This window comes from Vicia villosa, unplaced genomic scaffold, assembly GCF_029867415.1.
Source record: "Vicia villosa cultivar HV-30 ecotype Madison, WI unplaced genomic scaffold, Vvil1.0 ctg.000437F_1_1, whole genome shotgun sequence".
Taxonomy (NCBI): domain Eukaryota; kingdom Viridiplantae; phylum Streptophyta; class Magnoliopsida; order Fabales; family Fabaceae; genus Vicia; species Vicia villosa.
In genome coordinates, this window is record NW_026705208.1 from 641,988 (window position 1) to 649,970 (window position 7,983).

Below are 7,983 nucleotides of genomic sequence, written 5' to 3' on the forward strand. Positions count from 1 at the left end.
CACTTTTGTCAACTACCTCGAGCCATGCTTTTGCTGCTTTTACTGACTTTGCCTTCTATAGCTTCTAACGTTCCTTTTGTCAGTCAGAGATTAGACTTAATAGTCTGTCATCTTGTACTTGCTTCTGAACTCAGATTTTTGAATACAACGTTTGAATAATCAGAGTCAACAGCTTGGTGCAGAGCATCTTCTTGTCTTCTGACCTTGAAGTGCTTGAGCGTGATACCATTCAGAACATCAGTGCTTCTGCTTTTGACTTCATGTTTTTCTGATGATTCATAGTCCATGTTCTGATTCTGCTTGACCATTTTCTGATGTCTTGCCAGAGCATGTTCTGATGCAGCCATCCTGAACCTTCTGAGTCAGTGCTTCTTAGCGCTGAATTGTGCATACTCTTTATGTATTTCCTAAAATGGAAAATGCAAAGGATTAGAGTACCACATTGTCATATACAAAAATACGACGGACCAAGCCTATTAGCTAACATGGCCAGAAGGTTTTTAATCTCAGTAGTGTATTCTGTCTGTGTCTTATGAATGATCTGAACTCATTATAAGTATCCTCGTGCTTGTCAAGACGGGTAGCCAGAGCAGCTTGATTCTGTTGTAGAGCGTTCATGGTGTTTATCAAAACAGAGGGTCCAGCAGAAGAAGCATCAATGCGATTATCCATGACAGGAGGATTCTCAGCATTTGCTTCAAGCATGAGAACATCATCTTGACTTTCCTTAACAGGAGATTTCTCAGCAGGATGATCTTCAGCATCATCATTCTCAGCATTAGCTTCTGATACAAAAGCATCTTCAGCATACACAGGAGCAGGGATCTCAGCATCTGGATTTTCAAGAGCCAGAATAATGTCAGCCAGTTTCTGTGGAGGTGTTGGAGCAACTGGTTCTGATGGGTATTCAACTTCTGGATATACCATACTTGGTGCTTTATCAGAGGGATTCTCCCTAAGCCAGTTGAATATAGACTAAAAGTCTCCAGTCAGCACGTTGTACTGAGGCTTCCACACAACCAAAGCAAGAGGATGCACTTATTCAAGCTCATCAACCACTTCTTTCTCTTCAAGAGATTTCCATCTTCTGATGGGAAAGAAGTAGCTTTCTTCAAAGTCCCTTAGAAAACCAGAAGGACCAGGAGCATCAGCTTCACATGCTTTCTGAAGCTTCAGAAGGTCAGAATTAAGCATAACATTCCTCTTATGCTTCATTCTGTTTTCATCTCTATAATCCTTTACAGCATTCCACATGTGATTGAAAATGATGTAAGGAATATCCACCTTCTTCTGCGTACCAATGCAATACATGATGTATTGTTGGTCTCTGTTGATGAAGTTAGAAGAACTAGTTAATTTCCGGTGATAGAAACAACCAAGAAGAATCTTAGTCCATATCTTGTATATGTCCTTTAGATCCTTAACTTCCTTTAATTTCTTTCCTTCTGTGAAGATTTTAGCATAGACAGCATCCCAATTGGTTCTTGGAGTTACTTTAGTCTCACCTTCAGAGTTCATCAAATCAAACAGCATTCTCAAGGTGTTTTCAGTGATGGGAAAGAATCTACCATGAACAAAAGAGATGATGGCTTTAGGGATAACAGATGCATGAATCCAGAACTCCTTCACTAAGTCTGGATAGACTGGTCCACAAAACTCATAGAACAAAGACACCCATCCTTGAAATACCAAGTTATCTTTGATATGAATTTGATGTTGTTCCAGATTATCAACATCCACCATTAACTCACAGATGACTTCCAACTGATCCAGTGGAATCGAACATGTGATCTTAGGAGTGAGTTGTTGCTCTTGTTCTTGTTGTTGTTGTTGCTGAGGGGAAGAACTAGAATTCTGAGACGAGGATGAAGCCATGGAAGCACTTCTAAGATTTCTGGGTTTTCTTTTAGGGTTTAAGAAAAGAGAGAAAAGGTTGCAGAAATGCATACACAAGAGATAATGAATACGTGAAAAGAGAAAATGATATGATGAGGGATGTTTAAATAGACACGGATTTGAAAACAAAATGCAATTAAATTCTGAGAATGAACAGTTACAAAATGCAGAGAATCAAATGCATTTAATGTTGAGTGATGTTAGGGTAAAACGTGATATTTGAAATGATTTGCACAGTTGCCTAGGGCGGCGTCTCATCAACTGCACGCATGCTTGTCCCTTCAGAGTGAACACGTGTTCATCTTCTGGAATAGCTGGTGACAACTGTTTTTCTTTAAAAGAGATTCAGAATCATCTTAGACATATGAAACGTTAGCAATAACAGAATCAGAATATCTAATTGATCAACATTTTTCAGAACTTCTTATAAGAAAATAAATGATCATTTCAAATCTAATCCATATATCAGAACTTCTCATCTTTTCACTCTGGGCATAAATCCATACTGATATTCTTCATAATGAACTTAAACTTATCTTCAGCAAGGGGTTTTGTAAAGATATCAGCCTATTGATGGTCTGTATCAACAAAGTTTAAAGATAGAACACCCTTCTGAACATAGTCCCTAATGAAATGATGTTTAATCTCAATATGTTTAGCTTTGGAATGTAAGATTGGATTCTTAGATAAACAAATAGCAGAAGTATTATCACAGAAGATAGGAATGTTACTCTCATATATCTGATAATCTTCTAGCTGACTCTTCATCCAGAGCATCTGTGTACTACATCCAACAGCAGCAACATATTCTACTTCTGCAGTAGATGTCATACCCCAAAATTTACCCGGTACGATTCACGACTACTATTTATTAGGAGTTTCAAATTAGGAGTTATAGGTTTCAACATGCCAATTGTTAAACCCGTTCTCTTATGAATCAGGTTGAGAAAACAGGGGTTTGAATAATAAGTATTTTTGGGATCCAAACATTGGGCCCAATTACTACAAGGGTTTTATCATTCTGGGGGTATTTTGGGTTTTTACTAACATTTGTTTTGATTATTATTATTATTATTATTTTTTTATCATGACTAACCATTAGTATTTAGCATTATTAATTTTTATATTAATATTAGGATTTTAGCTAAACATTAATTTTATTTGAAATAACATTATATTAATATTATTATTAAGATTAATCATTTTTATTAGGGTTTTTATTGATTTTAATTAGGTTTATTTTTACTTGTTGTTAATTATCATTAGTGTCAATTATTAGGATTATTATTATTAATATCACTATCATTAGTATTAATATAAGGGTTTTATTTTTATCATCCTTTATTTATTTATTTTTTAAGCAAATTAGGTGGACCAAAGTCAATTGGGCCAAAGAGAATGGGGTCGGATAGCCCAGTTAGTGGACCAACGGATAGGGGCCCCAAAACAATTGGATCAAGGGAGTGGACCGGGTCAGAACCGACCCGGCCACTGTTCACCTTCTCTCCCAGTCTGTGGCGCCGCTACCAACCACAAACCCCAGATCCAAAAGCCACCCTCCTTCAACGGAATCAATGTCCAAGCCCAGCGAATCTTAACAATCTCAGATCAAATCTTCAGCAATTACGAATAACGCAAATAAAAAAGGAAATCAAATAGAATCAAATCTTTCATTAATCAAATGTATTTGAATCAATACAGTCAAATCTAAATATTACAATTCGAATCAATCGTTAAAAAACCTAAAAGCAAATCAAATCTAAAATTGATAACAGATTTAATCTAACTATTCCTAATTGAATCTAACCAACAACTAATATAAAAGAAAAAGAAGAATGGGATGGAAAGGGATTTGGAGACTTGGAGAACCCTAAGGACGCCGCGAATACGAACAATCTTGGTCTTCATCGCACCTGCAATTAAAAAGAAGGAAAGGAGATTAGAGAAGGATCGAGGGAGCATACACGTTCTGTTGCACCCCCAAATTTGTCCATCTAATTTTATTTTCTAACTGACCTATGGTTTCTCATTAATTTGCATATGCATTTCCATTAGGCCATTAACACATTATACAATCATTAAACAGTGATCTTGAAATTGGGATCGAGTAATGGAAGAACATTGTGTGACATCTCAGGTGTCATTTCAAGTGGGATTCAGGATACATTAACAAGAAGTTTTACTTATTGGTCATAGTCAATCTTGGGAAGTTGACTATTTTACCAAAATTCATCTTTGACGACTTATTCAGTTAGTATCACAAAAGGGCACAAGATTCGTTCAAACTGATGGTGTTACATTTTAAAGTACATTAGACAGTGCACTTCATTACAAATATACTTCATACACACAAGAAAAATCCAATTGTTTTTTACAAATAGTTCATTACAAATGTACACCAAAAATAGTCCAAATCCCTTCATGTTTACATTCAATTCTACATGATTGTTCTTGTTATTCCATGTTGCTTTGAACTTCCATAATGATTATGTTACAAACCAGAAAAGATCATTACATTTCAAATCCTATTACAAGTCATACAGAAAATACGTTCATAATACATATGCAAGTCACATTCATAAATATATATTCAATCACTAACCTCTAACCACCTAACAATTCCTATCCTAACAACAAACTACTTTTGAATCAAATTCAGTCCCAAAAAAAATGCAGCAGATGCATCCCTCCTTCCCTCTTTCAATCTTCAAGCTTTAACTCCAGTGTGATCTTCAAGTTTCAAATTGCTTCATGTGCAAGAATCTCATACAAAAGTGACTTTACGATTATGTGGAACTCCATGTCTATTTGTCCCCACGGCTTGGAACCTTAGTAAACAAGGCACACAAGCAGCTCATATCAGTTCAGAAATTAAGCCACATCAGTACAATGCACATACACCATATTCTAACATAGTCATCATGTTCTTATTCTAATAGTCATGACATCATACCAGTTGCAAGTCAGAGTATACCAACAATTATCTACATTCAATATGTTTCCATCATATGGCTTGCGAACCACTGTATATTTAACATACATTCACCATAAACTTCCAGCCAAAACAGTCCCACATCACATATTCAAACACAAACAAAATCCTGCAAAAAGGAAACCAAATATACATTCAATTCAAAAACCAATTTCAGCCCTAATTCTCATAACTTACCTCTTTAACAGAATTCCCAAACAAATCTAAACTTGCAGCCAGTCCTAACAAATTCCTAAACATTTCCCTAATTAACTTCTTCTAACCTATAAATAATTTTCTAAACTGTTTTGTAACAGATTGTAACTAACTTCCTAACAACCAACTAACTGTCAAAACCAATTCAAAATAACTATAACTGAACTAATTTCCACCCTCAGATTCTCTAACCGAATTCCAGAAATCAAAAGCTGAGATTGATCCCTTCATAACCATCACCCTCTAACCTTCTACCTATATATGTTAGAATCACTCATCATTCTGAGCTCCTGCAGATACTTCACTGAAATTACCAAAAAATCTCAGAGCGTTCTCTATCATTTTCAGAGAGAAGCTCCTATGAATCATCATCATCGATTCCTCACTCTCTCATCTTCATCACCGTGTGAATTCAGATTCTCAATTCAACCTCTCCCACTCAATCTCTCAGCCTTACTCTCGTATTGCTCTGCTATATTCAACAAGAATCACCACGACGACGCGGATTATTCAACGGCACACACAGAAAATTCAAAAAAAGGGGAAGAGTAGAAGAAAGAGAATATTCTCTCGGGAGCGCTAAAGATCAATAGATGCATAATATTACCTGCAAATTCGAAGTTCCTTTAGTTTTCTCATCTTCGTAATCGCAACTGAAGAGTCGCCGGAACTGCTCCGGTAGGTAATCCTAAACTTTCCTCTGTTACAGAAATCGTTGTATACATCTCGCTATCTCTTTCCCCTATATTCTTGTGCTTTCATTCGTCTCCATTTTTGTTTATTTGAGCTTTTGGTTAGATCTAGGGTTTCCTAGTTATTCTGATTAGGAGAGTTTGAAAGAGGATCTTGAGAAACCGAATTGATTTTTGATAAGAGGAGGTGGAGACGAGTTGATTGGCGATTTTAATTTTGGGTTTGAGCGAGCTCCGCCGCCTCCGGCGCGGCGGAGCGATTTCCGGTGAGGTTTAAGAGTTAGAGTGAACGAGAGAGGGAGATGCGATAGAGAGAGAGTCTGAAGAATTGGAACGTCACAACGTTTTTCCTTTTTTATTTTATTTATTTTAATTTTTAGTTAATTAAATTTTCTTTGAATGAGAATAAAAATATGAAATAATTGGATCTGGATCAATTCCCATGGGCCTCACACGAGAATAATGTTAATCACCTCCCCCTTAAGCCCACGCACCATCCTGTTTTTTTAGTCCAACAACAAAAACCTCTTGGGCCAAACCCCTGGGCCTGTGCGCCTGTTTTCTGATTACACCCCATAATTCAATTTCAACCCCCCTGACTCACATGTTTAATTGATAGTTTTTAGGTTTTTCTGCTTAGTTTTTTTACTACTTCTTTTAGGTAATAAAATGCATATAATCACACCAATAAAGAAATGCCAATTTAGGCTTATTAGAATTTAGACTTTTTAATACAATTTAGGCTTGAATTAGGATTCCTCACAATAAAAACTCATAAAAATAGTAGTATTTTTTAGACTAATTTTGTACTAATGCTTGAATTGTTTCTCTTATGCTTTTTGTACCATTTTCATGCTATTTTTGTATAATTGTTGTGTGATTTTGTTACTTAGCTTTTGGGCCATATTTTGGGCCTACTTTGTTAATACCATTTTAATGCTCCTTTTAGAATTTAGTCACCATGTTAACATTAGACTTAGACTAGAATAACAACTTAGGTTAGAAAACAGATTTAGTTCCCCTCTTTCTTTCTTTTTCTTTCAACATTAAAACACTAATAAATAGAGATGTGAATCACACCTTACTAAAAGTGGGAGAGAAATGAGTGGGATTTATTCCCTAATCTGTTTCTCAATCACTTAGTGGGAGAGAAGTGAGTGGAATTCATTCCCTAATCTGTTTCTCGATCACTATATAATGGGAGAGAAATGAGTGGGATTCATTCCCTAATCTGGTTTTCGATCATTATGCAATTTTATGTGATTCAAATTGCAAAGTAAATCCCTTTAAAAAATACCCAACCAAAAACATTTAAAACACCTAATAAAGGCTCAAATTAAAACAAAGTGACGAAGTGGTGCGAAACCTTGTATTGGGTTTTGTTCATCATGTAGTTACATAAAAAACACAAACCCCAAGATTCTTTTCTCCTTAAGAACAAGTTAAGTCCATTCAAAAATTAGGCGTATAAGTCTCCAAAGGTCGAGCATCGTGGATTGTGACCTTAACCTCTGTTCAACTAAAAAACACAAAACAAATGGAAACTTTTGAGCCGAACTACGGCGCTCTGATCCTGAAAGGGATACGTAGGCATTGGGTCGCGGGGCCTAAGCGAGCACAATTGTAAATAATTCCTTCTTTTCCCCGTATTTCTTTTGCATTCATTCGCATGTAGGCATAGATATAGTACACACCCTTTAGATAGAAACAAACATAGGTGGATACCATCGAGTACGATGGGCGCGAGGGGTGCTAGTACCTTCCCCTTGCGTAACCGACTCTCGTACCTAGATTCTCTGGTCGCAAGACTTCGTTCTTATCCTTTGTTAGGTTTTCTGATATTCCTTTCCCTTATGGGATAAATATATTAGTGGCGACTCTGATCCATTTTTCGCGGTAGCGACAGCTGGCGACTCTGCTGGGGATGTTGCTAGACCTATTGCGGGTCCATTCTTAGCGAGTCGATCCTAGCCTTTGTTTCTTTGTTGTTTATTGGGTGTTTCTTTGTTTGTTTGCTTATATGTTTACATCCTGTATATATATGCTTGCGTATCATGTTTACTTTCTGCTTGTATATCATGTTTATATTCTGTATGCATATCATATTTACTTTCCCGCATTCTGGACCATATTATGGGCCCCCGTGGGGGCCACATATTTTTTTGTTTGCAGGTTGGGTGGGATGTTCTATGAGGTAAAAGGCCCAAT

At 36.4% G+C, this 7,983-nt stretch overlaps 1 long non-coding RNA gene across 1 annotated transcript; it reads right to left on the reverse strand.

Annotated features, from left to right (window-relative positions):
• Positions 1 to 4,301: 4,301 nt before the first annotated feature.
• On the reverse strand, positions 4,302 to 6,130 carry LOC131628262 (uncharacterized). Its single transcript, XR_009291709.1, has 3 exons — positions 5,691 to 6,130; positions 4,850 to 4,997; positions 4,302 to 4,724 (listed from the first exon to the last, which is right to left on the reverse strand). It is a non-coding gene; the product is annotated as an uncharacterized LOC131628262 (long non-coding RNA).
• Positions 6,131 to 7,983: the final 1,853 nt, after the last annotated feature.